This window comes from Haliaeetus albicilla, chromosome 4 (assembly GCF_947461875.1).
Source record: "Haliaeetus albicilla chromosome 4, bHalAlb1.1, whole genome shotgun sequence".
Lineage (NCBI taxonomy): Eukaryota > Metazoa > Chordata > Aves > Accipitriformes > Accipitridae > Haliaeetus > Haliaeetus albicilla.
In genome coordinates this window covers 51,253,350-51,261,610 of record NC_091486.1, presented here as the reverse complement: position 1 = coordinate 51,261,610, position 8,261 = coordinate 51,253,350, and positions in this window count along the sequence as shown.

The following is an 8,261-nucleotide window of genomic DNA, read 5'->3' as shown; positions in this document are numbered from 1 at the left end:
TATCCACTGGAACTGCAAAAGCAATGGCAATAAATACAAAACTCCACCTACAGACGAGGGTAGAGTCTGCCACAACATGAACAAAGAAATACCAACTTGAAAGCCTTAAACTCTTGAACTTTTCTCTTCTCTTGCCGTGTAATCTTGGGCAAATCTTTCTGCCTCTCTGTTGCTTCATCTCTGAAACAGACATAATGACACTCTGCAGCATTGTTGAGAGGGTTAATTGTTGTTTGTATAAAGCTTTGGTGATGTAAGCTGCCATGTAAGCATGATGATGACTATTGCTTCGATACTGCTTATTAATTGCAACAGGATGGGTTGTAGTCATACTACAGTATTTAAAAATATGTTTTTAAGAGATATTCCTAGATCTCATCTGATATTTTAACATGATCAGTACTTACTCCTGTATTAGACAAACAGGTGACAGAATTCTTTGTGCATTTAACTATCCTGCAGATACTTTCCAGAGCTGTGCAAGGGGTGCTGCCTACATCAGATCCCATATATTTCCCCCTTTAGCTTTCATCCTCATCAAAGGAGCTCCTTGCAATGCTCATTGCTTAACATAACAAACTTTCTTCTCACTTCATTAGCATGAGAGGATAAGATCTTGAGATTATTTTCACTTCTAGACCTATTTGTCATAAAGAGTTCTACAGATCAAGAACAGCTGTAATTTGCATTTGCCGTGCAGGCCATTTAATGTGCCTCCAGAAGTGAATGTACATCATGAGGGCATGTATCCTTTACCTGCTATTTTTTCTGAAATTCTCTCTCCTCTCTGAGAGAATGCATTCACTCGTCACACAAGGATTGACAGTTAGGCCTACAATGCAAGTAATGCATTTTGTATTATTTAATTTTGAAAAGCATCTTAACATAAAATACCCTGGTTTTCCTCATTAACCCTGGCACTTTTGACTGGAGTCTTCCAGCAGGTTTTGGCAGTAAATATCAACTTCATACTCTATTCCGTTAAAAACCTGAATGTTGGCTCTGACTTCATAGATCAGCAGCAATTACCTGTGAAACTCTGTTCAAGATATTCCCTGCTTCCCCATGCCCTGCTTTGCCACTGCAGCTAGGTTAGTTCTTTGTCAAAGAATACTATATACTACACATATCTGGGTACTAAAGATTAAACACAATAGTAGAGCTACAAAGAGGGTTAGATTGGGGTTTTTGTGCTGTTGGGATGAACAAAAGCAGATTACCTTTCATCCGTCACAGACTTAAGAATATGCCCTGAGGACCCCTCAGGAGAAGACTCTCTAGGACACAGTCATGAATATTCAGTGTAAATTGTGAGATGGAACATTATTCTGTTATTCTGAGTGCCACAGGAAATCATGCTGCCTTGCTCTTATTTCTGGTGATGTCTGGCATATATTTATTATTAAGTTGCCCAGAGACCATGCTGGCAGATGTAAATTCTAAGCATTATTTGTACCAATGGTTCCAAAAGGCTTCCCTCCTCCTCTTCAAAGATGTGTCTTCCTGCAAGGCTGTAGCATCTCAAAAAGCTTGCATCACTAAGCGAACTGTTTATCTACACCTGAAGTGATCAGAATCTGGCTGTAAAAGATTGCATGTGCTTCTACGCTCTGTCTGCTCCAACCATTCTGGTGGCATTCAGTGCATGCCCATTTCTCTTTATGGACATAAAGGAGAAAAAACAGATCAGAAGGTGGAGTGGGAAAGCAAGGATTTACAGCTCAGGTTAAGTTTAGCAGGTGCTCTGTGTTGCTTAGTAAACTCTATAAAGGAAACATTTTATCATTGAAAGGCTCAATTCCTCCTGTCAGCACTGGAGACAGTTCCTCTAGGTCAAGGCAGAGGTGTATTTGTCAAAGAAATTTAGCAAAGCAGCCCATTCAATGAGGCTCATTTTGTGTCTAATCAAAGGAAAACAAACCACTGGTCAGCTCAGCCAGGATCTTCCTGTAGGACTAAATTAATATTTTAAACAAGTAAGAAAAAATATTTTGTCACAAAAACTTGCTCTGAAATTGCAAATGGTCTCTGTGAAGAATGATTATCTGTAGAGATCTGTGTAGAGATTACCTGGCTTTAAAGGAAGTTCAGCAGTAATGAAACCACAGCCATTATAATGACTTTTGAAGGCATACATCCATCTTACAAGGTAATAGCTTAATAACGTTCTAATACTAGGCATGCCGTGCTTTGGATATAAAGAGCAATGTAATCATACAAATGTCAAATACTAAAGAAGAGCATGCGGAAACAGTGAAAGGCTCTGCGTGAAAGTGATGAACAGTAAGGAGAAATTGTTATGTCATGCTATTTGTCTTTGCATCTTAGGGTGATGTCATTAGAAGGCCACTTATGTCCACTGATGGCTGTGTACCAATTATTGCTTGGGAAACACAGGATGAAGAGGTAAATGGGAACTGGATCCTGGTGATGGAGCTCCTTACCTAGTACCGGTGGAATAAATAGGGAAGAGGACTGACCTTTCCTCTTTCTGACTCAGAAACATGCCAGAATTATTTTCTAAGTAATACTATCTCCTTGTCAATCATCATAAAGGAGGTCACGCCTGACCTTAGCCAGGCAGGAGAGGAAATCAAAGGGAAAAAAGCTCTGGTTTCAGCAAGTTTATCAGGAATTTATCAGTGCTTAGGTTAAATTGCCTGTCATTTTATTTGGGTCACCTAAGGCTGTCTGATTGCCTGCTGCCTCTCCAATTCAGACAGTAGAAAATGAAGTAAATCACAAAAAGTAGGATGGCTGGAAATATTAATCTGGGCTATAAATGAACAACATTGATCATTATCATGATAGCAGTGATTATGGAAACAAAGATTATGATTCATGTTTGGCACTTGTTGATGTGGAAACTTTAGTCCAGAGAGCTCAAAATAGGTGACACTCACCAAGTGATTAAGCGTGCATGCTTCCAGTAAAGCTAGATAAATAATATTATTCTTTCTTTACAGAAGAAGAAAAATGGAGCTTCAAAACAATTGAATGATTTCCTCATGATCAACAGTGAATCAGTGAGACTCAGAAACCACCATAGCCCTTCTCTGAAACTCAAGGTAATCATCCTTGTTGAAGCTATTTATGAATGAGTTATCGGTTTCCACTGGAAAAAAAAAAAGAGGATCAGTTTCTTAGGGCATAAAAGGGTTTGGGGAATTCTACAAAATAATATAGTTCTACTAGGTAATAATATACCATACTTCTGTACTACTATGAAACAAACATGCACTATGGTGACAAAACATTCACTGAAGGGAAGTTACTCAGTAAAAGCCAGTATGGTAGTTAAAGCAATAAAACCCCTCAGAAGGACAAAGAACCAAAAATAAGAAAAACAAATAAACATACAACCCCTCTAAATTGCCTTTTGGCCAAAAGTTAAAGGAGAGCCACCTTAGCAGCACTTTATGAGAAAACCAAAACAAAACCTCCCTACATTGTTTCATCCATCAATGACATGGAACTACTTTTAGATGGGGAAGCAGCAAGATGTTTTAATGCAAATGCCATTGCTCATAGTTTAGATCTGGAAGTGATGCATCTCATATGCACTTGAAATTGGAAGGGAATTCAGGAAGGCAGGATATAATTACTTGAACTAAATCTGGCCAAGACATTAGCATTAATATCCTGTACTCTTATAAAAAGATCTCTGAGGGATTATTGGTCAAAGATATCTCTTGCTTTGAATGCAAGCCCAGACAGTGGAAAACGTGATCAGTTAGTGCTTTGTTACAAACATGACCCTGGGACAATGATTTAGTTTCTCAGTGTTGCCATTCTCATCTGCACACAGGTAGTTACAACTGCAGCACATTCAGATATCAGTGATGGAGATTCACTATAAACTGAACAGCAAATATCCTTCTGCCTTTAATAAGGCTCAGAATTCCAAATTTCTTTTGTTGAAAGCGCCCCCCCCCCCCCCCCCAAAAACCCAAAACAAACAAACCCAAAAAACTCATAAAAGTTTTGCTTTCCCCCAAAATGAGGAAGTACACATAGGAGTAAATACAGTTCAGCAATATTTATTAATGCTTAAACACAGTACAAACCCAAAATCCTAACTAAAGCTTTTCAGATCACAGTGTCTGGAACACACATTTTATCTAGCATAAATGAAAAATGGCTTCACCAGCATCACTGAGCTCCTTGCAACCGTGCCTTGTCTTTGGCAAACACTGACAATAGCCATGCTAATAAATGGTGCTCCCTTGCTCAATAAGACAAGATGTCTCTGTGGCTTCCTGAGCTAAATCACCTGTTACTCATGGGATGAATTCTTCAAGAGGATTGTTCAACTGCTGCTTCTTCCTTAACAACATCCTAAAGGTTCATTCTTTCCTTCCCCAAGGCTTTGCAAAGGTTCAGCCCCGTGCCTGACTTACTTCTTGCAGCCCATTCAGATCAAGGTTGCCACAGTCCCCTTTGTTCTGAGGCCCCTGAGTATTTTTTCCCCCACTTTTTCTCTCCTTCTGCATTCCACCCAAGCTCCTTGCCCCTCTGTCCAACTCCACCCTTGCCTTTACTGTGCTTGATAATCTCCACCCACATCTCTCCTACTTGGGTGTAACACTCCTAAGCCTCCTTCTTTACTGATCTCTGTGGCTTTTGCTTGCTCTGAATCTTGGTTCTATCTTTGTTAATGCAGCAAGCTGCCAGGCAGGATTTGCCCGCCAGGTTCAGTTCCCTGAGGTCCCCTGTTCTTGGAGGTAGAATCATAGAATCATTTAGGCTGGAAAAGACTCTTAAGATCATCAAGTCAGTAGTAGTCGGTAGTCAGGCATGAGAGACCACACAACACTCCTGCCTTTATTCACTGGGCAATGGTTTCTTTAATGCATCTTGTGCTTGTAGGCAGTAAACTCTTCACAGTTAGCAAACTCTGCTTTTGTACATCCAAAATACTTACATGGTGCCAGTTAGCAGTGGCTTTAGACAGCAAACAAAATGAATAGAGATCTGTAGTCTCACTGTGATACGTGTCAGGGAACACACTATATGGACGTGTGAACTAAGAGAGCCCATTATAACTGACTGATCTTCCAATTCCATAGGCTATAGAGGCTGAAAAACTAGTAAAGTGCCTAGGGGGTAATTCTCTGTGTTCAGGGCAGAAGCAGAGATTCCTGCTTTTTTCACTACTTAAGCTGAGAGACCTATCTTGGTTATCTGAAGCAGCAATGGGTTCAATGGTCAAGCCATGAGGTAACTAAGGAAAAAAACCTGCCCATTGAGTACATCTGAGAGGAGGTCCTCTCCTGATCCCACTGTAACGTGGCTGTTGGTAACAGGACTTGGGGAAATTGCCTCCCCAAGGATGTGTCAAATGTCTTTCTGGGATGCAAGAACTTTCTATTTCATCGGCATCCTCAGTTCTGAGCAGCCTTGAGGCATGGCTGTTCTTCCAAGTGTTCTCTGTCCTTCTGGGCAATCTAAAGAGAGACGCTCAGCAGCCACAGCATTGCCACATTTACTGGACAAGATTACATTTGAGTACTTGTGAACATTAATTAACCCTCACTACATTCCTTGGGGTACGTTTTCTTTCTCAAATTATTTCTTCATCCACCAAGGTCAGCCTCAAAATACTCATTTGACTGCATGTGTGGAGTAGTGCATGAAGTACTACTTTCATTTGATGGTGAAACTGAAGCAAAGGACTTACCCAAAGGCACCCACAAATAGAACAAAATCTGATTCCTGTTATTTGTATCTGTCCTGAAAATTTGCAATGCTTTTCTTACTATTACAATTAAAGGAAAATTTTCTGCAGTGTGAAAGTCAGACAGCTATGTATTTTTAAAGAATAATACAAAAGGTCGGTGTTCACAAGCACATAAAGATGTTTTCATGTCCTGTAACTACCCACATGATCCTGCTGAGGGGCCCATATCAAATTAAAAACCAACTCCAACCTTTACGAGATAGTGAACTGTCTCACTTGTCTCTGTCCTGGAGTTAATCACCTTCCAAGTTAATTTAGCAGTATGTACTTATTTACTTGGTGCACTTAATGATTTAAGAGCACATATCTGGAAATTCTAGTGACTTCCCAAGCCCAGGTTTAAAATAAGCCTTCAAGACATGATCGCAGTACACCAAAGATATGTTACGGAGAGAGGAAATTCTATAGTGTGATTCATTTGCATGTTGGAAAACAACTGAGAAGAAAGAAACTACTCTGAGAGAGAAGTCTCATTCTACGCTATCATTAGTGTTGAGAATAACATACCAGAGAGATGAATGGAATGTTAATTACAACACACTTATGCATGAAATACTTTGGGGTTGGGGAACATCAGAGAGAATGTCAGAGGTGTAAATATGAGCTCTGGAATCCCTTCAGCATTCTGGGGCCTTTATTACAGTCTCCAGGTTCACATGTTTCTCACATTTCTAGACTTAGATGACTTAGTAGGAATTCTAGCGTAAACACAAAAGAAGACAAAATGGTGTGGCAGAGGAAAAAAAGGTAATTGTCCTCAAGTCCACGGGTATAAAACTAGGTATGTATTATACTACGTAAATTGCCACGGGGAATTTATTAGGTGAAACACATGTAGGCTAATACAGCATTCTAATAATACCTTGTATTTATACAGTGCTTTACATCTTGAAGTAATGATTTATAATAAAGAGCTCCTTCTGTTCTGCAAAACCTTCAAGCATTTGTAAACTGTGAGCTCAGATTAGATAAGGATGAGTGAGTGTAAGAGATTAAAACAGAACAGATAAACTATTGCTTCTATTTTGAAGCAAACCATTTTTTCCCTGAAGCATTTCATGGCACCAAAATCAATGCAGTTCAAAGAAAAGGATACAGTTTGATAAACTTCACTAACTCAAAAAGTTCTGACGTGACCACAGGTGGAACATGTGAACACTTTGTGTATGAAAGATCCTGCTATTGTGATTGAAGTCAGAGGTAATCATGGAAAATATTAGACATTTGAAATGAAACTACCATAAAATTGTTTACACCCCTCAGCAAACTGAAAATATTTTTGTTTGGTGAGTTTCTCTCTTCTTGATTTCAGATTGGCATTTTTTCCCTAAAATCTCTATCATTTTCCTACATCTGGAAAAGTCCATATTTGAAGCTTAAGTAACAAAAATTGTTACATCTCTCAGTGGGATTCTGTAAGCCCAAACATCATTTCAGTTTGTTGCACCACTGTAGCCCTCTCTGGGGTCTAATACAACAGTCACTTTGCATCAACAACCCTGCCTCAGTGCTTGGGACATAAATGAAAACTATATACTCCCACTAAAAACGAACAGACGTGCTTGAGTAAGATATTCTATGAGGACACAATATTTTGCAATCCTCGGTTTGTAGAAACCGAGAAGTTGAAAACGTATAGGTGGTTTCAAATTTGGTTTTTGCCCATAGGTACTGACATCAAAGCCGGGTTTTTTTTCCCCTTCTTGCTGTTGATTAATCTCCACAAACCCATGACAAGGAGTGCAAGTCTGGACAACAGCCTATGCTACTCTGGCAACAGACAGAATGAAGAGTTTAAAAAGTATGTGAGCTGCCACTGCCCTCTGTTGGGTGCCGGTGCAGAAGTGCTCAAGCATGGAGGAGAACTGCGGTCATTGCAGGAACTATTCATGTGGAAGATGCCTGCATCTCTTGGAACGGTAAGAAAAATTCTGGCCTTTATTGCAGTCACGCAGTCCCGTCTATGGGAGTTGCAAACTCTCTGGGCAACTCAATCATTTTCTTTTCTGCCTTTTCGTTTCACCTGAGGCAATAAAGTGAGATTATTAGCCCAGCAACAGAGGTACACTTTCCCTTAAACTAATACGTATGCTAATAGTTAACGAATACAGTACAGTGGTTATGCTCTACACCTAGACTGCTAAACGCAGATGTATAAACCAGGAGCCAATCTCTTCCTTATGTTTTTTAAATTAAATCTTGGATAATCAGACCGCATGAACTCCCTTTCACAAACATTATCTGAGTTGCAAATTTCAAAAGCTCTGCAAGAAAAGCATCAGAAGGGAGCGAGCAAAAAATTCCTCTCAATTGGGATACAATTCAGTATATAGGTGACAACCGAAATGCCAAAACATTAAATGTTAACCGCAAATAGGTTACTACTTAGTCTTTTGAAGAGGAGTATTTAATTGGTTGGTGATTTTTTGTGTGAACAACTACAACAGGAAATGCAAGCATTCAGATTCAATGTATCTGAAACTCAGTCTCGAGTTGGACTCAAATCACCAGAGAGAAGAGG